Genomic DNA, 24,392 nt, shown 5'->3' on the forward strand with positions numbered 1-24,392 from the left:
GAGTCATATGAGGATCCTATCCAAAGGAATTTGTTTTTGTTTTTATTTAATATGAGGTGGTGGGTTGAGGTCCAGTTTTGTATGATATGGACACATTTTTGGACAGTTTTGAGGGTGCTTACTAATGTCTTAGAATGAGGAGAGGATTTGGCTGCTGAATCTGAAATCACTGAAGATCTTGGACATTTGATCGAAGTCTATTAGGTCAAATGTACTGCTTAGGTTGAATTGGATTATGATTGTGCTGTGACCCTTGCTTAGTAGTTCTTTGCCATATGCTACTAGTGCTGCAACCACTGTCTCGGTGTTGTGATTTTTCTTGAATCTCAATTGTGACTGGTGGAAGATATTGAAATGTTCTAAGTAGCATTCAAATTGTTCTGTGACATATCCTTCCATCATATTGATAAATTGGGGAATGGAAGATACTGGCTGATAATTAGTTACATCAGAATGGTTGAGTTTTGGGGTTTTGGAATGGGCGTTAAGATAATTCCTCTTCCTGATTTAGAGAAAAGACCAGTTTTTAGGTGTTAATTGAGCCATTGGATTATTTTTCCTATAGTTGTTGGGGTGGCTACTTTGATCAGGTAGGGTGAGCAGGTGTTGAGGCTGCAGCATGCTTTGGAGTATTTCAGGAGAAGCTGTTTTGTGTCTGAATTTTAACTCGTCAAAATCATATGTCATCATAATAAGTTTTTTTTCTACTTATATAAATATTGACATTCATTGTCACGCCGCCTACCCATGGGCATAGGCTGAGCCTCCACTTCATTTCAGACATCTGTCGCAGCCCTAGGGAGACATCTAGGGCCACTTAAGCTCACTTAAGGCCACTTCCAGGCAAAAACATGCCCACACCCAACCTTGGGCGAGCGTAAGTGTCACTACCCATCTCCCTAGACCCATGACAAATGCCTACAGTTTAGGTGTCCTGCCTCGGGTTTTTTTTTTTTTAACGTGCATCCCGATTGGCTTCCAGATGGTGGTAGGACACCCATTTAGAGAATCAGCCCCTAAATCGGTGTCCTTCTTCTATGCAATGAATCATCAATGGAGCCGTTAACATTTCAAAGTCCCAAGTACACGTCTTCATGTAAGTAAAGTAGAATTTGGGTGGGTTTTGGAGGGCTCACCATACAATATAAGCAGTTTTTAGTGACATGTGTACCTGGGGCTTTGAAATGTGACGTTCACTGCAGTACCCCCTATGGCTCCTCTGCTCTGCTATCCTGGGCTCAGATGTCCGAGTAAAAATCTGAAGCTGTACAAGAGGGTGCTGAAAAGTTCTCAGCCCAACCAAGACGAGAATGACATGCATATGGTTCAATCAATGATCTAAAACAATGTCAAAAACATAGAATTTTATTTCTGCAAATTGGCACTTAATAAAATAAGGTAACTTTACAGCTGGCAAAATAACGCTCAGAATTTAGGAAGTTGGTTGGTTGGGCTGAGAACTTTTCAGCAACCCCTCGTAATAAAGGCTAGAATGTACTGTTTTTTTCACATCTTTGGGTGGTGGGAGGAGGGGTCAATGATTGCTGGGTGAGTAAGTGGTCACCTGGTCAGTTTGGGCACCTTTTTGACCCTTATTCATTTTAAAAACATGTCTGACTCCAAATGTCTAAAAAAAAAAAAAAAGCCCTGGATGATTTGTTAAAGGTTTGATTATCTCTGCAGGACTTCCACGTTCTGGTTTGATTATCTCTGCAGGACGTCCAAGTCCTAAGCCTGCCCTAAGCCAGCCCAAAACACACCTCTAACGCTCCCTTAAGATTTAGATGCACTGGAGACAAAACAACTAGAAAGACATCTGGAAAGTCAGTTTTCAGAATGCACACTTGGACATTTTGTCTGGTAAGATGTCGAAGAGCCAGTTTATGCTTTCTTTTAGACGTCTATCTTTTTTAAAAAATGATCTTGATAATCTACAAAGATTCCTTTAAATCAAGCTCTGAAACTGGTATGAGTAAAATGACCTCTTTCTAAATACAAACCAACCTTCATGCCATATATACTGTATATATTTATTTTACTGAAAACTTTTAAGAAATGGTTATTGGTACTTTACTTAATATCAGATTTTCTTCTGTATAACTGACTGAGCAAGACTTTAGTCTTTTTGAGTCATATGGCTATATGTTGATATACATGTATACACAGTGACATTTATCCCCACACCCAACTGTCTATCTAGTTATTTGAATGTTGTGAAAACTTGTCATTGATTAGATCCTTAAAATGAATACTTTCTCTTTGCAGCAGTATGAAAAAGGAGTGTTAGAAACAGCTTATTTGAGTCTTCTCCAGCTTCCAAAAAAAAAGGTAAGGTTGAAATTTATTTCCTGGCAAAATTATTTTCTGGTAAATGAACAAAACATTTGTTTAGCACAACAGGATCAGCATATATAAAGTATTAAAAGCACATGTGCTACTTATTCATGCTGTTATGTTGCCTTTTGGTTGGCCTTGTTTGTCCCCCTTCCCCCCAAAAAGCCAACATTTGGTCTTAATTATTTGTTAAATCATTGTAGGAATTTCAATCTAATATAATAAAACTCTAAGCACGCATGTGCACTCTTACTTGCTTGCTTCCATTTGCCGAAAGCTGTAGGTTCCCGCAGGTAGGAGTGCGCATGCGCGCTTGGCTGTGGCAGTGGCCGGTTGACAGAGGCAGCAAACACGCGCGACTCCCTCCTCCCACCCTCACTCACCCACCGCCAGAGAAACATCGCTATGGCTGCCCGCATTGGACTGCGAGGAGGTCATTGGGAGTGCTGGCGGCGGTCACGTGCACAGAATTGGCGCTCCAGACCTCCATCCAGGAAAAACGGCACTACCAGTAGAAGTTTATTTTTAAGATTAAAGGTGCTGCGGTGGCTCCTCTCATGAGGAGAAGGCTTCCGACACAGGCATCGATCCTGAGAGGAGCCGCGGTGGCACCTTTAAACTTAAAAATAAACTTCTACCGGTAGTGCCGTTTTTCCTGCTGTGCCCTCTCTTTCAGTGAATGAAGCATTGAGGCAACAAACAGTTTTGATGAAGCAGCCAATCAGTGTGTCTAATCTGGAGGAGGGAGATCTCCTTGACCACAGTGAGTGCGATGGTAGGCCAGACCGGAAGGGAGGGGGGGGTTGGGGAAATGCTGCTGCTGCTGCACAGGGACCTGGAGGGGAAGGTAAATACCGCTGCTGCTGATGCTCAGAGAAATGGACGGGGCGGGAAATACTGCTGCTATTGCTGCACAGGGAAGTGGGGTCGGGGGAGGGAAATGCTGCTGCACAGGGAAATGGAGGGGGAGGGAATGCTGCTGTTGCACAGGGAAATGGAGGTGGAGGGAATGTTACATAGGGAGCAGGGAGAGAGACAGATAGATAGAAAGAAAGACAGACAGACAGCGGGAGGGAGGGAGACAGAAAAAAAGGAAGAAAGACACAGGGGTAGGAAGAGGGACAGAAAGACAGACAGAGAAAGGGGGCCAGGGAGAGAGAAATACAGCAGGAGGTAGAGAGACAGAAAGAAAGAAAGACAGATATCTATTCTAGCACCCGTTAATGTAACAGGCTTAAAGACTAGTAATTCTATATTTACCTTGTTCTTATAGACACCAGTATGAAAACTAGGTTTAAAAGTATCTTTGTTGCCAACGAGACTCTTTTCTGTAAAAGAAGAGGGTTTCTTGATAGAATATAAATAGATTCCTTTTTAAAAACTAATTTCCTGTTTCTGGGACAGCCTGTGTTCCATTTATATTTGTGCTAGTGGATCAAGAGAGGTGCTAACATAGCATTTGGGGGGATATTCTATAAATGGCGCCAAACCTTAGGCACTGGTATGCGCCCTACTGGCACCTAAGTTAATAGAGAAGCACCGTTTAAAATGGCGAAAAATGATAAAAATAAAGCACCTAGCAGCGCCTAAATAAAAGGCGCTGGAATTGTGCCTACATAGGCGCTTTATGGTGCTTAATGCCATTATGGGTGTGGCTAATACCAGAAGTGGCATTAGGTGCCATAAAGTACCTATATAGATGCAATTCATGGCATAGATAGGCGCCAGAAATGTAGATCCAGAAAACCCTGGCCTACATTTCTGGTGTCTATCTTTCATGGAGGCTCAATTCTATATAGGGCACCATCACATGACTGACACACAATCGATGGCCACTTTTTAAGTGTCTGCCGATATCGGCACCCTATAGATAATCTGGGCCTTGATGCATAAATCACTTTGATGCAATATAGAACAACTGTTCTATAGGATATGTTTTCCCTCAGCTTGCAGGTATATAATTAGATGGGATGGAACTGAAGTGCCTAGGTAGTAATATTCAACAGCATGGGCTTTTTACTTACGTAACTTAAATTTTCTAGTGCACCAGGAGCATGGAATAAATGGTAGTTGGAAGTTATTGGCTGATAGTACAATAAATGCTTTATTTTAATTGAAATCAGTCATCATACAGCACCTCACAGGCTTCCAGTCAGTATCCTAGACTTCAGAGGCTTACGAGTAATGCTTGAATCATTCCAAGTGAATGGGAAGGGAAAAGAGGTGCTCTGTATACAATAGATCAGATAACTCCTTTGTGATATCTTGAAATCCAGATCGTTTGGTGTTCCTCAAGGACCAGAGCTGCCTACCTATGCACAATAGGCTCCAAGAATGTAAGATAATTTCAGGGCAATGGAAAAATTTCTGCTTTGAGTTGTGGAATGTGATTCATTCATTCTTACCTTTGCATTAAAGGAAGTAACCATTCCTTGCTAAAAGATATTGACATTTAAGATGCAAGTTGAATTAACTTTAAACCAAAGATAAACTTTCTTACCTTTCTGATGATTTCTATATATGAGATCTGACTATTAAGTTTGTGAACTTGCCTCTGTATGCTTACGTTACAAACAACTTGGTAAGGTTTCATAATCTTGGAAATATCAGTCTCTCACATCTGTGTTCATGTTGACATGTGGCAGTGTCTTCCTGAGTGGCGTTCATTATTTTTGTTGTGTGTTTTTGTGCGCCGTTGCGAGAATGTCGGAGCTTGAATTAGAGAAGGAGAAAATCTCCCAAGCCCCAAGACGGAAACTGTGATCAGGGGGAGAGACCACCCACAGAAACAATCAAAGTAGAACAAACTACTTCACTTGAACAAAACTACACAATATCTATGAAAGCAATATATAAAGAGAGCCCTCAGTCGCACAACCAACCTCCAAGCGGCTGGAGTCTTATGATTTTCAGGCTCCCGCTCAGCGTCAGTTGTTCCTGAAGAAGGGGGAGTACTCCCCCGAAACGGAGTCCCGTAGGACATATGGTGACTCGCTGACTGCTTCAGAGAAGCTAAGTACCTTCCCTTTGGCTTTATTTTGAATTTGGACACTTGCACTTTTGCCCCCCTGGTTCAGGGGAAGAGACTGCCTACAGTATATAATTTTGATTTTTTGCACTCACAGCACTTTTGTGTTATTTAGCACTAAATTCACAGAGAGCCCGAGGATGTTTCACATTTGACACCTTTCTGGGTGCAAACTAGTGACAGCCGTTTCCTCCGGAGTTCGGAGGTTGGTTGTGCGACTGAGGGCTCTCTTTATATATTGCTTTCATAGATATTGTGTAGTTTTGTTCAAGTGAAGTAGTTTGTTCTACTTTGATTGTCTCTGTGGGTGGTCTCTCCCCCTGATCACAGTTTCCGTCTTGGGGCTTGGGAGATTTTCTCCTTCTCAGCTTTTTCAGCTCCCATTTTTCGGGTTTTCCTTAGATTCAGATGGAGCTTGAATTAGAGCAATGAACAAACATTATATTTCTTTTTAATCTTGGCAAGAGTGGAAGTGAAATCAGAGATAATGCCATGAAGAAAATGGCAGTGTACATATGGATTAAACATTTTTCTGAGGGGAGAGAAAATGTCACTGATGAAGAAAGGTCAGGGTGGCCAGTAACGAGCTAATCTGTCAAAAACATTGGGAAAATTTGTTGAATTATGCGTCAAAATTGTCAGCGTACTGTGAGAAGCATAGCAGACCAAGTAAACATTGATAGAGAAACAGGAAAATTTTAGCTGAAAATCTTGGCGTGAGAAAGATTGTGAGCCCTCCGGGACAGACAGGGAAAAATATTTGAGTACCTGAATAAATTCATGTAAACCGTTCTGAGCTCTCTTGGGAGAATGGTATAAAAAATTGAATAAATAAAAAAAAGATCCCAAAGGAGTTCACCAATGAACAAAAACAAAGGAGAGTCAAAGTTTACCAAGACCTTTTGGAGAGGCAAGACGATGTTTTGGGCCGTGTTATCACTGGTGATGAAACATGGGTGTACAAATATGACCTGAAACAAAGCATGAAAGTGCATAATGGAAGTCAGTCAATTCTCCACGACCAAAAAAGTTCCACCAGTCCAAATCAAGAGTCAAAATGATTTTTTGATATCAGAGGGATTGTTCATTATGAATTTGTACCAACTGAACAAACGGTTAACCAAGTTTACTATTTGGAAGTGCTGAAAAGGCTGTGTGAAAAAGTTAGTCAAAAACAACCTTAATTTTTTGCCAATAACTTATGGCTCTTGCATCATGAGAATGCACCTGCTCATTCGGCTCTGTTTTTAGCCATAAAACAATTAACTGTATTGGCACATCCACCCTACTCACCTGATCTGGACCCCAATAACTTTTTTCTTAACCTGAAGATAAAGGAAATATTGAAAGGAAGACATTTTGATGACATTCAGGACATCAAGGGTTATATGACGAAAGCTCTGATGGCCATTCCAGAAAGAGTTCCAAAATTTCTTTGAAGGGTGGACTAGGCGCTGCTGTCAGTGCATAGCTTCCCAAGGGGAGTACTTCGAAGGTAACTGTACTGATATTCAGCAATAAGGTATGTAACACTTTTTCTAGGATATCATATAGTAACATAGTAGATGATGGTCCGTCCAGTCTGCTCAACCAGATTTAATTAAAATTTTTATTTTAAAATTTTTATTTAAAATTTTCATTTATTTTTTCTTCGTAGCTATTTCTGGACAAAAATCCAAAGCTTTACCTGGTACTGTGCTTGGGTTCCAACTGCTGAAATCTCCGTCACAGCTCACTCTAGCCCATCTACACCCTTCCAACCATCTAAGCCCTCCCCAGCACATCCTCAACCAAAGGCCATATACAGACACATACTGTGCAAGTCTGCCCAGTACTGGCCTCAGTTCTTCAATATTTACTATTATTTTCTGATTCTAGATCCTCTGTGTTCATCCTACGCTTCTTTAAACTCTGTCACTATTTTCCTCTCCACCACCTCTCTTGGGAGCGCATTCCAGGCATCCACCACCCTCTCTGTAAAGTAGAATTTTCTTACATTGCTCTTGAATCTAACACACCTCAACCTCAAATTATATCCTCTGGTTTTACAATTTTCCTTTCTCTGGAAAAGATTTTGTTATACATTAATACCTTTCAAGTATTTGAACGTCTGAATCATATCTCCCCTGTCCCTCCTTACCTCTAGGGTATACATATTCAGGACTTCCAGTCTCTCCTCATATGTCTTCTGGTGCAAACCTCCTATCATTTTTGTTGCCCTCCTCTGGATCGCTTCAAGTCTTCTTATGTCGTTCGCCAGATACGGTCTCCAAAACTGAACACAATACTCCAAGTGGGGCCTCACCAATGACCTGTACAGGGGCATCAACACCTTCTTCCTTCTACTGGCTACGCCTCTCTTTATACAGCCCAGCATCCTTCTGGCAGCAGCCACCTCCTTTTCATACTGTTTTTCGCCTTTAGATCTTTGGACACTATCACCCCAAGGTCTCTCTCCCTGTCCGTGCATGTCAGCCTCTCACCTCCCAGCATATACAGTTCCTTCCAATTATTAATCCCCAAATGCATTATTCTGCATTTGTTTGCATTGAATTTTAGTTGCCATATATTAGACCATTCCTCTAACTTTTGCAGATCCTTTTTTATGTTTTCCACTCCGTCCTCGGTGTCTACTCTGTTACAAATCTTGATATCATCTGCAAAAAGGCAAACTTTTCCTCCTAACCCTTCAGCAATGTCACTCACAAACATATTGAACAGGATCAACCCCAGCACCGAACCCTGAGGGACTCCACTACTCACGTTTCCTTCCTCTGAGCGACTTCCGTTAATCACCACCCTCTGGCGTCTCTCCGATAGCCAGTTTCTAATCCAGTTCACCCCTTTGGATCCTAACTTCAACCCTTCAATAAAAATGTCCACGTGTAAAACACACAAAAGCAAGTTTTGTAGACATACCCAACTACCTTGTCTGGGGCAGAGAAATCCCCATCAGCTGAGCCGGTTTTGGGGATTCCTGCCAGCTCAGCTGAAGGGGAATTCCTTCTGCCATGGTCAGCTGGAGCCCTACACCCCTCCCCTGACCCTCTCCAACATACCCCCATCCCTAACATTCTTGCCCCCCACATCACCAGATACCATCTGACTTCAGATACCCCCTCTCCACATCACCGGACACCACACAACTTCAGGCAACAGCCCCCCCCCCCTCCACACACACACACACACACATCAGCGGATACCACACGACTTCAGGCAACACCCCCCCACCACCTGACTTCAGACAGCACCCCATCACACACTTCATAAGACACCCCCAACTTCAGGAACCCCCCCCACACACACACAAACACACATCACTGTTCACCCCTGACTTCAGGCAACACCCTTCACATCAGTGGACACAACCTGACTTCAGGCAACATCCCCCCACACATTACCATACATCCCCGACTTCAGGCAACACCCCCCACATCAGTGGGCACCACCCAACTTCAGGCAACACCACCCCACATCACCTGCCACCCCCGTACCTTGCGCTGCAAAATCGGCAGGAGAGAAGCCCACACCCTCCTGCTTACAGGGCCGCATGCTGCTAATGATGGGCCTTACCCCTCCCAATGCATCTTGGGATGCAGTGGGGGGGGGCCTAATGCCCTGATTGGCTCAAAATGCCCTTTTGAGCTCTGGATGCACAGCAGCTTAGAAGTGCTGCTGAACGGCCAGAAAATTTGTTTTGATCGGCACTTGGATGTCCCTGCTATTAGGACGTCCAAGTGCCAACTTAGGCAGGTTTTAAAGTTTTGATTATGCCCCCCCCCCCCCATAGAGTTGGGGAGTTTCTTGCAGAGAGAATAGTTGGATGGACATAGGTAATTTTATGGTGTGGAAGTTAGGAGTTGAAAGCAGCATTGAAAAAGTGGGCCTTAATATTCAGTGCCTGACCATAACTGTGGCTTTCCTGGCCTCATAAGTTCTAGCCACCAGAATAACCATTTTGCTTCAATAGTTGTTAGGGGAAGGAGCAAGTGGGGTCCGTTTCTGCCCCCAACTCCACTAGACCACCAGGGGTCTATTGGAACTAAAGATGGGAGGGGGCAGGAGAGAGGATCTGAAGGAAGGGAGGTTGTTCCATGTGGATGGAAGGGGGATCAAAAGGAAGGAATAATTCTATGGGGGGAGGGGGGGTGAGAATCATAAGGGCTCAGCCATAAGAACATAAAAGTTGCCATACTGGGACAAACCTAAGGTGCATCAAGCCCAGTATCCTCTTTTCAACAGTGGCCAACCCAGGTCAGAAGTACTTGGCAAGAATCCAAATAATAAAACAGATTTTATTTTATTTTATTTTTTTGCTTCTTATCCTCATGCACTTTTGTTTTAGGAAAGTATTTAAACCTTTTTTTAAACCCTATAAGCTAATTGCTCTCCGGCAATGAATTCCAGAGTTTAATTACATGTTGAGTGAAGAAATCTTTTATCCAGTTTGTTTTAAATCTATTATTTATTTATTTAAAAAATTTATCAACCACCTATATCTAGGTAGCAGTACAATAATAACATGCACAAAATATAACAAACAAGACTTTTACAAACATCTACTTCATAGTTTCATCGCATGCCCCCTAGTCTTAGTATTTTTGGAAAGTGTAAACAAGCGATTCACATCTACTCTTTCCACTCCACTTGTTATTTTATAGAACTCTATCATATCTCCCATGAGTCATCTCTTTTCCAGGCTGAAGTGCCCTAGTTGCTTTAGCCTTTCCTCATAGGGAAGTCGTCCCATCCCTTTTATAATTTTTATCACCCTTTTTAGTGCCTTTTCTAATTCTGATATATCTTTTTTGAGATATGAGAACTAGATTTGCATAGTATTCGAGGTGTGTTCACACCATAGAGCAATAGAAAGGCATTATAACATTTTCGTCTTTGTTTTCCATTCCTTTTCTGATAATTCCTAACATTCTATTTGCTTTCTTAGCTACAGTCGCTGCTGCACACTGAGCCTGTTCGTTTCATTTCATATCACTGAAAAGAAAATTTTAAAGAAAAGAGTGGAATAACTTATTTCATGGCACCACATCATTTTCTTCTTGGTTGGGCTGAGAACTTTCAGTGGCCCCTCACACTAAACTAAACTTTCTTTTCTGGCTAACTGGCGCTAGAGAACATGAAATTGTTAAGACTCATTTTTTTCTTCAGATGTGGTAGAAATAATGCTATTTGTCTCTTTCTTTCTCTGTCTCAGACCCTGGTCTCTGCTATTTCTGACTACATAGTCAGTCTGTATAGATGCAGAAAGCATGAGAGATGTTTTATTAAGGCAGGAACTGGGGTTTTCTTTCTCTCTCTCTCTCTTTTATCTTGATCTTTGGATGACTTCTCTGGAATTAATTACATTTATGAAGTCACTTGACTTTATGCCCTTTATTTTTCTGAATGCACCAGAAAAAATGGCAGTGAATTGCTGGTGTTTATTTTCAATTTCTTGATGAACTGCTGACATCACCAGCCATGGGATTTTGGAGAAGTGAGGCAGAGATGGGCTTGTTAGAAGTTTCAATATGATTGGTAAAATGGCTTGTACCTCTTCCTTCTCCTTCCCCCCAAATGGTCTTCTGTGTTTGGTCCCATAAAGTGAGATGTTGCTAAAAACTAATGGAAAGAAATAGGATTCAACTCAATCTAGCCTCAGAGTCATTTTTAAAGAGTCATGATCCAAAAATGCCCTTATTTATCAAGTTTTACCATTAGTTTAATATTGTACACATCCCTACTACTTTGGTAAAATCTACCTTATTTTATTTATTTATTTAAAATTATAACCCACCTAAAATCTTAGGCGGCTTACAATAAAAGTTTTATTGAACAAGTTTATTAGGATTTTATATACCGCCTATCAAGGTTATCTAAGCGATTTTACAATCAGGTTCTCAAGCATTTTCCCTATATGTCCTGGTGGGCTCACAATCTATCTAACGCTGATTTCAGATTAGCAACAAATTTGGCCAGTGTAAAATCATTGAGAGATTGTTTAAGACCGGTATCCTGGGTAAATAGATGCTTACACAAAAGCTGAGATTCATAACAGTATACCTGAAATCATCACATTTTGCCTTATCTGTATCAAGTCTGCTTGACTGTGAAAATTTTGTGAAGAAAATATTGAGCGAATTGGGCAGATTCAACAGGTGACTCATTACCAATAAGTGCAAAGGATGTACTAGAAAAAGTCTTCTAGCATGCTGGAATAATTCTCAATTTATTTAAAACAAGGGCTAAAGGATTCATTAAGAAATTCTGTTTAGCAGGTATAATAAGAATGCTTATAAAACTCATAGCTATGTGTCCACAAGATTTTATTGTAATCAGTATTATTCTCTCTCCAAATGCTTTTCAATATTGCATTTACTAAGACCAAAAATTTCTCTTAATCACTGATATAGTCAAAATATTAACAGTAGGAATAGAATCCAAAATTGACCGTGCATTGTCATTCCATAAATCAGTAATGTCAGTAACTGGAATATAATCTTTATGAGAAAAAATATTACCAAGGACTTGAATAAGGGACCTTTGATCTACTGCTGATATAGATGGTGTTTTATGTAATAACAATCTTTGTTTCAATGCCAAATGTGACAAAAATCATTTTAAAACAACTAAACAATGGCAGGAATAATATGTATGAATTTGTACTTCCAGTAAATACGTGAGTTTTAGCATTAGAAGGAGGTTGATTGCTGCCATGGCATGCCCAAAACAGAAATCACAAACAAACCAAAAAAGGTGAAAGTTCCCCTATGGATCAAATAATGACACAAAAAAGGTAGGGGTGGAACAATAGGCAAGGATGTATAAAAAAATTAAAACCTAGCTAAAAATGTATTAACACCGAAACAAGAAAAAGACCTACAAGAGCTAATGATAGGTCCTAAATAAGCAATTATTCAGGAGAAAAACTCATAAGCAAATGTGCAGTAGAAGTACTCAGCAGGGTGCATCACACACATCTAAATGGCTCTGAACATAGCTATAGGCAACAAGTCTTCACTACAATGGAGTTTTTGTGCAAAAAGAAATACCACCAAAAATCAGTCTCGTTTTGTCATGAAGGCTCGTTGCCTATATTTGTGTTCAAACCCATTTACAGTAGATGGATCTTGATGCAGGCAATTGTGCCAAAACACAATGTGTTTTTGATGTCAGGTCTGATGCTAACTGATCCCAGGTCTACTATCAGTGCCCAATGTCAAGGAAAGTGGAGACTTCCTTGATGCCAATGCACTCCCAGTAGTAGATAAAGTCTGAGCAACCATCAGTGTTGATGCTTCCAGTGCTGATGTAGATTAATTGGCCTTCGAGGAATCAAAACGTTTCTCCTTCTGAACCTAACAGATCTTCTGTGTCTAGGGTTACCAGATTTTTCCATGGAAAAACCCAGACACATGGATCCACCCTGTTCTGCCCTCATCCTTGCCTTGTTTCACCCTCAGCCCTACCCCATTCTGCCTCCATCCCTGTTCCCACAAAGCCTCATCGTTCTTTTACGACCTCCAGGCTATGTCTGGAGGGCCTCCAAGCATGCATGAATATGTGTAAGACATCCATAATGCTCAGAGGCCCTCCAGATACATTCGGGAGGTTGGGACCTTCTAAAAACTGGACAAACTACCGGGTTTTGGAAAGTCTGTCTGGGCACCCTGACAGTCCTCTAAAAAGAGGACATATCTGTGTTTTCCTGGATATCTGGTAACTCTATCTGTGTCCTCATACATTTTTAAATAGAAAGAACCGCAGTTAGGCTCATGGTTAGGCTTTAGGCACCAGATGTACCAAGTGTGCGGGTCTGTTACAAAAATCATCTGACTGCATTGGGTGCAACTTTTGAAGCCACTGGGCATCTTCTTGGACATTGAGAAAAGAACTGTGGTTAAATTAAACTCCTCAATCTTTAGCAACAAAAGGGGGCATAGCTCAAATTGAGGCTGGTGCTCAGGCCTAAAAAGGGCCTAGAGAGTCAAGTGAAAAAGAAAGACAGATGCAACCTCCCAGCTCTGTAAAAAAACACAGATCAGGGAACCTGCACTCATGCATTGGGCAGGAATGCAAAAGGGCTAATGATAGGTCTCAAAGAGGCAATTATTCAGAATAAGAACACATAAGCAAATATGCATTACAATATCTCAACATGGTGTCCCTTCTGTCAGCCCCAAGTCCTAGTATCAGCTTTAGGGACCCATGCAATAGAAGGTAAAAGTCTTTCAATTCCCCTATACTTCCCTCCCTCTTCCTTGGTGCTGCATTTCACCTTTTCCCCCTGTGTAACATCTCTCCCTCTCTCTTCATTCCTTTCCCCCCATGGTCCCATTATCTAGGATATCTACCACCCTTTCCTCCATCCTGGGTCAGGAACCTCTCCCTCCATTCTCCTCCTCCTTGCTCACAATCTTGCATTTCTCCCTCTCTCTGAATACCATCATTCACTCCCACGTCTGACAAATTTATCTTTACTGCTAGATGTCACCAGCAAATAGTATGCGCTATTTGTGGCCAGCCCTGGAGCCTTCCCCCTGACATGTCTCATCCCCTCTGATGCAATTTCCTGTTTCCTCATGGGCAGGATGTATTAGAAGAAAGGCTTCAACTCTAACCACAGGTTGCATGTGCGAATTGCTATTGCTGCTACTGGCAAACCTCTAGTGGTACAGATAAATTTGAAGGTAGTTGGGGGAGGGGTTGAGAGAAAGGGAGAGATGCTAAAGATTGGATTGCGAGAAGGACAGCTGAGGGAAATTCTGGACTGGAGAAAGAGGGCACAATCTTGAATGCATATCAAGGGGTGACTTGGTATCTTTGCCTTATGTCTAGCAGCAGTTACCAGTGGGTGGCCCTGATCATCATGTCAGATTCACTCAATGGCAGAGGGACAGATTTAGGATGAGGAAAAGGTTAGGAGTCTTTAGCACTAGGCTCATAAATGAGGCATATGAATGGCAGGCCTAAATTTATAAACATAACTAAGCTCCTAAATTAAGATTAATTTTCAGCTGAAAACCTAGGCTCCTATATGTGGCTGACAATAGAGCACAAATTTGAGCCCAGCTTTTTAAAAATATTAGGTCTTATATTTTGAACAGGGTTGTAAGAACATAAGAATTGCTGCTGCTGGGTCAAACCAGTGGTTCATTGTGCCCAGCAGTCTGCTCACGTGGTGGCCCTTAGGTCAACGACCAGTGCCCTATTTGAGTCTAGCCTTACCTGCGTATGTTCTGTTTCAGCAGGAACTTATCTAACATTTTCTTGAATCCCTGAAGGGTGCTTTCCCCTATAACAGCCTCCAGAAGAGCATTCCAGATTTCTACTACTCTCTGGGTGAAGAAGAACTTCCTTATGTTTGTACAGAATCTATCCCCTTTTAACTTTAGAGAGTGCCCCTCTCGTTCTCTCCACTTGGAGAGGGTGAACAATCTCTCTTTCTCTACCAAGTCTATTCCCTTCAATATCTTGAATGTCTCAATCATGTCCCCTCTCAGTCTCCTCTTTTCAAGGGAGAACAGGCCCAGTTTCTCTAGCCTCTCATTGTACGGCAACTCCTCCAGTCCCTTAACCATTTTTGTTGCTCTTCTCTGGACCCTTTCGAGTTGTACTATGTCTTTTTTCATGTATGGTGACCAGTGTTGAATGCAGTATTCCAGGTGGGGGTGCACCATGGCCCAGTACAGCGGCATGATAACCTTCTATGATCTGTTTGTGATCCCTTTCTTAATCATTCCTAGAATTCTGTTCACTCGTTTCACTGCCACAGTGCATTGTATAGACGGCTTCATTGACGTGTCTACAAGTACTCCCAAGTCTCTTTCCTGGGGGCTGTCTCCGAGTACAGCACTGGACATCCTGTATTCGTACATATGATTTTTGTTATCAACATGCATCATCTTGCACTTATCCACGTTGAACCTCATTTGCCATTTTGCGGCCCATTCCTCGAGTGCATTTGTCTCGTTGTAGGTCTTCGCAATCCTTCTGTGTCCTCACTACTCTGAATAACTTTGTATCGCCTGCAAATTTAATCACCTCACTTGTACCAATTTCCAGGTCATTTATAAATATGTTGAAGAGCACGGGCCAGAGCACCGAACCCTGCGGCACTCCACTTGTGACGCTTTTCCAGTCCGAGTATTGTCCATTCACCCCCACTTTCTGTTTCCTATCCGACAAACCAGTTTTTAATACACAGGAGTATATCCCCCTTGATTCCATGGCTCGCAATTTTTCGAAGTAGACGTTCATGCGGGACCTTGTCGAACGCCTTCTGAAAATCTAGATACACAATGTTGACCGGGTCACTCTTGTCTATCTGCCTTTTTACTCCCTTGAAGAAATGCAGTAAGTCAAGCAAGATCTTCCTTTGCTGAAGCTGTGCTGGCCGGTCCTCATCAGATTGTGTCTGTCAAGGTGATCTATGATGCGGTCCTTTATCAGAGCCTCTACCATCTTTCCCTGAAGTCAGACTCACTGGTCTATAGTTTCCCGGATCTCCCCTCAAACCTTTCTTGAAGATCAGCATAACATTCGCCACTTTCCAGTCTTCCAGAATCCTTCCTGATTTGTTCAACAGATTGGCTATTAGTTGAAGCTATAACCCCTTTCAGTTCCTTGATTACCCTCGGGTGGATGCTGTCCGGTCCCGGGATTTATCATTTTTAAGCCTATCAATCTGCATGCATACCTCTTCTAGATTGACTGTCAACCCTGTCAGTTTCCCATCTTCATTTCCTGTGTATAGCCTGTTGGCTTCTGATATATTGGATATATTCTCTTCGGTAAATACAAATGATACAAATGCAAAAAATGTGTTCAGTTTGTCGGCGATGGCTTTGCCCTCCTTTAGTACTCCCTTATTCCATGGTCATCTAACGGCCCCACTGCTTCCTTCGTGGGTCGGTTCCCCTTAATATATCAAAAGAACAGCTTAAAATTTTTTGCCTTCAACTACCCATAGCTGTTGGATGTTGGGAGTAATCCAGCTATATACAGCATCTAAGGCATTGATTCCGCAATGTGTTTTTTCTGTATAGGTTTTTATCCTATTCTATACCTAAGTGAATTAGCCTTTAAAATGGATTATCTCCTTTTCTTTCTGGAATTTCTTCTCTTTGGCAGATATCTATTTTCATAACTTTACATGGCCAGAGTAATAAGCTTTGTATTAGAACAATGTGCCATGTTCAGAATATCTACAGAGCAACTGTTACTGTTAAACTCCAAGCTCATGTCAAATTACATATCTGGAAAAGATGGCTCAACATCCACTTCATCAATCATGTCATAATTATTTAATGATTGTTTTTAAACTGTCATTATTAAAAGGCTGCCCACTCAATATTAATGTTTAAACCATTAGGTTTAAGATTTTAAAAAATCTAGCAATCCCCTGGAGTAATTTCAGATCAATATCACCTCCTCATGGAGAAGGTTGGATTTGATCAATTATGAAAAACTAACATTCAAGGAACCAATGCCAATGATAGTTGTAAAATTGTTGGTCCAACTAAAAGTAATGTTGCATAGCATGAATTCCTGCATGTATTTTAGAAAAGGTTCTATATTTATGCTATTCAAATTTAACACATCCCAACTTGGACATCTCAGTTCCTATTTTTACATTTTATATAGAAATATTTTTTGTAATCTGTAGTTCAGTAATTTGATCTAAAGATCCAGTCATGGATAAATTGTGGTAGGCAAGTTATATGTCCAGTGCCATTTTAGATAAGTTGTGGAAATGGGAATATACATATATATGTTTTTGTGAAAACATCTAGAGCAGTGTATCTCAAGTTGTGTGCCTCCTGAGATTCCAAGTGTGCTGCGGCACACTGAGGAGGAGGAGGGGCACCTGCCAGCTGACTTCCCTATGCTGTACGGCACCGGTGCTGCCCAATTTGCCGAAGACCTGCATGTTTCCCCCATCTCTCTAGCATCCTCCAGCTTCCCCCCTGGCCTCCCAGTCTTACCTTTAAGCTAATTACAGCAGCCTGCAGAGTTTGCTGGTAGGTAAAATTTTATTTTCAATATAAAGATTGAAATGTGTCAGTTTTGAGAATTTATATCTGCTGTGTATATTGTGTGTATATGAAAAATGAATGGAAAAAATTGCATTACAGTTAGTAAAGGGGATGGGATCTGGGGCAGAGCTTGGGTGGGCCTAGGGAGGTCTGTGGTTGGGGTACCTAGTTGATATTTGTTAGACTTAGGGGGTACGTAGCTTGAAGTAGTTGAGAACCACTGCTGTAGGCAATCAGCTGGCGCCAGTGCCTCTCCTTCTCTCTGGCCCTCTTCCCTGCTGGCACCACCTACTGGTGTCTCAGGGCCCATCTGGAGGGCCTCTGCACATGCATGGACATTGATATGATGATGTCACGCATTAGCGTGATGTCATCATGGCGATGTCAACACACTTTTGGGTGTCTCAAGTCGTAGCCACTACCTTTAGTGTGCCCTGGCTTGAGAAATTTGAGAGACACTGGTCTAGAGCATGTGTCAATTTAGGGTTACCATATGGCTCCAGAAAAAGGAAGATGGATTGAGACATCTGGGTTTTACTTCCATTGCTTTCAATGGAAGTAAAACCTAGATGTCTCAATCTGTCCTCCTTCATTCATTGTTTTCAATAGAAGTAAAACCTGGATGTCTCAATCCTTTCTCCTTTTTCTGGAGCCACATGGCAATCCTATATAGGGCTATATACATAAGTCTGTGGTACAAATGACATATCTTTACCCCTGACCAAGATAGCTAAAAGCCATCAAAAATATATACTCGTAGGAGATAATAATGATCTCTCAAAATGATGGCATGGGAAAGTAGCAATCCAGCAGTTTCCCAAAGGGTGCTTATGCTGCTTAAAATGGCCAACATGGACTCATACCAGTATCACATGTCCCTAAAGGACATGTAAATTGCATCTGTAAGGTCCCTGTGGTGTGGAAGCTGTCTATTCAGGGTTTGCAGGGGAAAACATCTAGCACTGGCTCTGGGGCCAAATAAAACACTTAAGGACTGAGGCCCAAATTCTGTAATCAGCACCTAAAGTTAGGCACCTATTTCAGAGGCGCCCACTTAGATAGGCGCCCATCTAAATTGAATAACAAGCTCAATTAGGCTTTTTAATCAGCACTGATTGAAACATAGGCGCCTATCAAGAAAGTGTGATTCTGTAACAAGGCGCCTCTAAAAATTTAGACGGCCTTCAAAAAAAATAGGTGCTATGCATGTTAGGTGTGGGCGTGGCTATGTGTGCCACTCAGCGTGATTCACTAAACAGCACCCAATTTTACTTGAATCGCACTGAAGAATGCTTAAGTAGGCGCCTATCTTATGGGCGCTTCTTATAGAATTTGCCCTTGAGTCTATAGAGAGCCTAAAGTTAGGTGCTTAACTTAATTGGCAGAATACTTTTAACAGCTTCAATAATTGGTTGAAAAAAATTAATTGGGAGATAGGTGCCTATTATAATGCGCTTAGTGGCACCTAATGCCTAAGTAGGCGTTTCTGTAGGTGGAGTGTGAGTTAGACCCAATTAAGCGCAATTCTCCAAAAACTTAGACACCTGAAATGTAGGACTTTAAAACGTCATTTCTTTAGGTACAATATAAAACATTTAGTGCAATCTGGCAGACAAAACATTTGGTGCTATCCTGCAATGCAAAACATTTAGGCCCATATTCTATAAACAGTGTCTTAACTTAGCGCCGGTAGGCGCCCTACAAGTGCCTAAGAAGTCCAAAACACCATTTAAAAGTGGATTGAAAAGAAAATTAAAGGCGCCTACTGGTGCCTAAAAAAATGGTGCTTTAATCATGCCTCCAGAGGCACTTTATGATGCCTAATGCCACTGTAGGCGTTTGCTAACACCAGAAGTAGCATTAGGCATCATAAAGCAGCTTCGGAAGTGTGATTCACGTAAAAAGTAGGTGGCGGAAATGTAGGCAATTCTGTAAAAAGGTGCCATGACGTGACTGACATGTGATCAGGGGCCACGTTTTTTTAAAATTTATTTTTATTAATTATAACTTTTTCACAAGTATAACAACTTGTTTAAGGAAATACAGAGCCATAATCCAACATGAAAATAAAGCTAAATACAAATTAAGAAGTAATAGCAATCTTATGGAAATAGCTATTCCTCAGACCACAAACAAAAGGAAAGGAGGAATCAAAATTACTGAGAGATAAGTTACAGGAAACGATTTAAGAAAAGGCTTAATACGTCAAAACCCCCAGTTACAAATTATTTGAACCACACACTCCATCTCTGATAAACCCCTTGAGGTCCAAAAAGGATCTTAGCTGATTGGGCACATAAAATATATATTTCAAACCCATATATTTAATAATACAGTACACTTGCAGGGGTAGGTTAGCATAAAGGTAGCACCCAATTTCTTTGTCTCATCTCTAATTGCAAGAAATAACTTGCGTCTTTCTTGGGTTAATTTTGTTACATCATGATATAACCAGATTTTTTGGCCACAAAATTGTGAAACAGAGCTTTTGAAAAATAATCTCATTATAGAATTAAGATCTTGCTCAAATATAAAACTAACAATCAATGTAGCTCTCTCTTTAATATCAGAATACGAGCTTTACAAAACTGCTGTTAAGTTCTGTAAATCAGTATCAACAGGTAAACTATCGGACACAGGTAATCCAATTGCAGGTAATTCTTTTGTCTCAAAGTTTTTCCTTGAGGCAGGCAAATAGAACAATTTATTTATTGGTGGTATCTGGTCAGCTGGAAACTTCAAATTTTCTATAAGAAATTTTTTAAAGAGCTCAATCGGTGGCATAGTAGAAATTTTTGGAAAGTTCAATACTCTCAAATTCAGTGGACGATTATGATTTTCAATCATCTCAATCTTCCTTGAGGTTAAAGATTGTTCTCTAATAATTGTAGCAATAGAGTTTTTCAAAGAGACATTCTCAGATTCAATTTTATCAAAACATCTTTTCAACGTTTAAAGAAAAAGGGTCCACTTTATTAACCAGAACCTGCATATCAGAAGAAGTTTTATCCACCTTTTCATCTGTTCTCCTTATGGCCTCCAATAGAATTTCCAAAGTTACCGCAGGGTGTTTAGCTGAGGTTCCCAAACCCTAACCCTCAGCGTTCTTCCGTCCCTGCGCTCCAGCCTGTAGTGTAGTTTCACCCATTACCTTCTGCAGCATCACTCCACCCTCCTCTCCGGAGAAGGAATCACTACTCTGCCCGCCCGCTGGACAGAGTGGTGCAGAGATCATCAGTGGCTACAGTGATGTCTAGAACTCCAAAGACTCGGGTGCTCCCTCACTCTGAGACTGCCCGGAAGTTTGCCGTCGTTGGGATGATTGAGGGTCAGCTATTGTCCGCAATTCAAAAAAGTGCTGCAGTGTTGGCTGTACCGGTGAGGAGGTGAGAGGCAAAGATTGCAGCTCTCTCACTACTCCTTTTCTTTTAGCATGGGGCATACATCAAGAAAAAACGCAAACAGCATCTCAAAGCAGCATCGTAAGGTAAAAATTTTTAGAAGAAAAAAATTCAACAATCGGACCACAGCTGCTAGACGTTCACAATCTTAGTTCCTCCTCTATCTACAGGTTTCAAGGTTTTATTGCTCCAAGAGAAAAAAGAAACAAAAAGAAAAACAGTCGTCAAGTAATAAATTTTCTCACCATAGTCCCCCAAAACCTCCCAAAGGAATGCCCCACTGGCTTGGCCTTTTTCACCTCTCTCCCCTAAGTGACAGCACTCAGGGGGGGCATGGCTAAGATTGTCTGGGCCAGCAATGCAGCAAGAGCTTCCCTCTAAAGTTCTCCCGGTGGCAAATACACAGGAGCAAATAGAAGTTCTCAGGTAGCAATTCTCCCAAAGAAACCTCTGTCTCTCTCCAGCAGTGGCTTGGCCTTTTTCACCTCCCTCCCCCGAGTGACATCACTCAGGGGGCATGGCTAAGATCATCTGGGCCATCAGTGCAGCAAGAGCTTCCTTCCAATGTTCTCCCGGGGGCAAGTACAGAGAAGCAATTAGAAGCAGGTAACAGTTCTCAGGTAGCAATTCTCCCAAAAAACCTCTGTCAGAGGCCACTTTTAAAGTGGCTTTTAAGGTGCAGCCTGCTGGGGAGTGGAAGCTCCGATAATTGCCACTGATTGCCTTACTGCTGGCTCTCCTGAGATCGCCTGTGATACCGGAGTGCCAACAGGCACACGAGCAGACATCTCCCTAACATCGGGTCCTGAGTCCAGGAGACAAGAACCTGCTCCTCCTGTGGCGAGCGGTTGCAGGGTGTGGCCAGAGGGGCAGGTCAAGCCCCTTTTGTGCCCCTTTGGATCCACGAGGAGTTCGAAGAACAACATATATTACATTACATTATGGATTTCTATTCCGTTTGTACCTTGCAGTTCTAAGCGGATTACATTGGAAGATAACTGGGCATTTCCAGGAAGTTACATTACATTGGGAGATAGCTGGACATTTCCAGGAAGTTACATTACATTGGGAGATAGCTGGACATTTCCAGGAAGTTACATTACATTGGGAGATAGCTGGACATTTCCAGGAAGTTACATTACATTGGAAGATAGTTGGTTTCAAGTTACATAGTGAGGTTTCAGGTTATTTTGTGACATAGAGAAGAAGATTCCAGCATGATGGGATTCATGTTAGATTAGGTTAACCAAATATGTTTTTTGAATAGTAGTGTTTTTATTTCTTTTCGGAATGCTTTAAAATCTGTTGTTGTAGTCAATAGGTTGGATATGGAGGGGTCAAGTTTCGCTGCTTTAGTAGCTAGGAGGCTGTCGTATAGTTTTTTGCGTTGGGTACCTTTGAGTGGTGAGTAGGAGAATGGTGTCTGGGTTCTCCTAATTCTGGGTGAAAGGTTTTGATTTAGGCGATTGTTTAGGTAGGTAGGCGCAGTTCCGTTTATTACTTTGTATAATAGAACAAATAATTTGAATTGTATTCTGGCTTGTATGGGTAGCCAGTGTGAGTCTAGATAGGCATTGGTGATGTGGTCAAATTTTCCGAGTGAATAGATTAGTCTGAGAGCTGTGTTCTGAACGGACTGTAGTTGTTTAATTAAGTTTATTGGACAAGGTAGGTAGAGGATGTTGCAGTAGTCCAATAGTCCTAGTACAAGGGATTGGACTATGATCCTGTATTGTTCTTTGTTGAAGAATTTTCATATTTTTCGTAGGTTACGCATGGTGAAGTATGCTTTTTGTGTTGTTTTGTTGATTTGAGTCTGCATTGTGCAGCATCTATCTATATGAAGATAAGTTCTATGATAAATTATATAGTGATATTATATGGGGAAACTTATTTAAAACTAACTTAAAAACTTTTCTTTTTAAAGCTTCTTTTAATCTCTAAATTAACTCTTCTTACTCTTTTTATCCCAATCCTAATGTTTTTTCCCTCACCAGACACTTTTTCTCTTTTCATTATGAAAACAGTAATTTGTAACTTTTGCCCTCCTTTGTCCTTTCCCTAAAGTACTCAAGTTTGTCTGTAGTGTTAGTCTGTTGTTTACCCCTCTTTTAATGTTGTATACCAAACATTTCGATGTTGTATACCAAACATTTCGATGTTGTATACCATATATTTTCAATGTTACTCGCTTAGTATGTAATAAGCGATTTATCAAATTTAAATAAACTTGAAACTTGAACTTGAAACTTGAAAACTAGGGTTTCTACCCCAGTGATATCTGGTCCTATGGATAAACATTTGACTTTACTTGATATATAGAAACCCATAGACAGATTTGAGTCAATATCAGGTGCTTCATTAAGCTCACCAGATCGTACCCCTCCCCTCCCTCCAGATCTTCCGGTGTGCTTGGTGCCAGAGAATGGCTTACAAGCAGCTTCTTCAGAAGCCTCTGCACCTCAAAGGCCTTCAGATATTGTATATTTAAAAATGCCACAAATATTTGCTGAATCTGTGGGTCAGTTTGAGAGTTTGGATGAAAATCCCACGGAAGTTACTCTAAAAGATTTGTGGACTTTAAATTCAAGGATAGAGGTTATGCTGAAAAGTACAATGAATCAGATGCAGACTTTTTCTAAGGAAGTAGTTGAAGTTAGTGAATGTTGATTCTAACATTGGGAACCTAGATAAACGTTTAATAATGGTGGGAAAACAGGCAGTGAATTTGCAAATGTTTTCAGTAGCATTTAGTAAAGATTCACTGAATATTCATTATAAGATGGAAATGATGGAAAATCAAGCAAGGGGTAGGAATTTGCACTTTGTTAATTTTCCCTCTATAGATCTTTTATCTCCTGAAATACTTCTTAGAAAGTACCTCGGGGAGATATTGGGGATGACAAATGTGTAAACAATAATGTTTTAAAATTATTATTACATTCCCCAAAATAAAAAATTACCTTTAGAGGGAATGGATCAGTTAATTACCACAGATTTAGATTTAACAAAATTTTTGGAGGATTCGCAGGACTCAATTCAGACACGAGCTACTCTCTTAGTTCTTGTCTGAATGAAATCAGATAAGGATTTGATCATGAAACTCTATTTTAGAAATAGAGAGAGAAAATTTTGTGGAGATAAAGTAGTCTGGTTTTTCCTGATGTTGCTAAACCTACCAGCTTAGGAGGAAAGCCTTTTTGGCTTTAAGACCTAAAGCTGTTGAGGGGGGAGCAACTTTTTTTCTAAAATTCCCTTGTAAATGTTTGTTATATATTCAAGATAAAGATTATGGGGCTCATAATCGAAAGAGAAAAACATCCAAAAACCGGCCTAAGTCGGCACTTGGACGAACATTGTCCCAATATGTCCAAGTGCCACTAATAAAAAACAGATTTTGGACATATTTCTAAACGACCTAGGCCTTCATAGTGCCGCTGAATGACCAAAGCTAAACGGGGGCGTTTCAGGAGGAGTGTTGAGGGCGGGAGTTGGGCGGGACGTGGGCCGGCTTAGACTTAGTCGTACAGCATGTATAACCAAAAGTTATACAGCCCAGGATCGACGGAACTTGGACGTTTCTTTTTCTTTCTT

The 24,392-nt window shown here is 41.1% G+C and overlaps 1 protein-coding gene across 9 annotated transcripts in view; it reads left to right on the top strand.

The window, feature by feature from the left end:
* Window positions 1–24,392, top strand: part of ZBTB20 (zinc finger and BTB domain containing 20) — a 1,614,058-nt gene that overhangs the window by 218,660 nt on the left and 1,371,006 nt on the right. For 7 of the 9 annotated variants that reach the window (XM_033940835.1, XM_033940838.1, XM_033940833.1 and 4 more), the window contains exon 2: window positions 2,266–2,328. The gene's annotated coding sequence lies outside the window, so the exon portion shown is untranslated. Of the gene's footprint in view, window positions 1–1,777; window positions 1,861–2,265; window positions 2,329–24,392 lie in introns of those variants that run through there. The other 2 variants (XM_033940837.1, XM_033940836.1) reach the window with 1 other exon arrangement.

This window comes from Geotrypetes seraphini, chromosome 4 (assembly GCF_902459505.1).
Source record: "Geotrypetes seraphini chromosome 4, aGeoSer1.1, whole genome shotgun sequence".
In the NCBI taxonomy this organism is placed as follows: domain Eukaryota; kingdom Metazoa; phylum Chordata; class Amphibia; order Gymnophiona; family Dermophiidae; genus Geotrypetes; species Geotrypetes seraphini.